Consider the following 508-nt stretch of genomic DNA (forward strand, 5'->3'; position numbering starts at 1 on the left):
AAAAAGTATGCCAAACGGCTAGTTAGAGCGAGAAGCTCCAGCGAAGTGCGAGAAAGTTAACGGCTAGCCGGCGGCGTCTCGTCGGTGCTTGGCTAGGTCCCTGCCTTCCGGTGTGGCATCCACGGCGGGCGGGCGGGGCGGTGTGAAACACAGGAACCTGGACTTCCCCTCTCTGCGCGTGCTCTCGGCTTCCGGTGGTCCTCGAGCGGCTGGGGGAAACCCTATGGACCGCAAAGGAAAGGCGCCGGCTGGGAAGTCGACGGAACCGACGGGGAAGACGACGGAGGGAGCGGCTAGAGGACCAGGTAAGTCCAAGTCATTTGGGCGCGGTGGTAACTCCGGCGCTTGGTCACGGCCGGGGCCATGGGTTACTCAACGGCCCACAGCCGAGGAGGTGGAGCGGTTGAGCCGCCGCTTCCCGGACGTCCTCCGACTACCGGAGGAGCCGATAGCGGCGGCCCGGCTGAAATGGGAGGGTTGTGCTCTGCTGGCGCGCAGCTTCGGCCGC

Source organism: Phoenix dactylifera, chromosome 15, assembly GCF_051530095.1.
Source record: "Phoenix dactylifera cultivar Ajwa chromosome 15, Ajwa_hap1_PhDact_Kaust_v1.1, whole genome shotgun sequence".
Classification (NCBI taxonomy): domain Eukaryota; kingdom Viridiplantae; phylum Streptophyta; class Magnoliopsida; order Arecales; family Arecaceae; genus Phoenix; species Phoenix dactylifera.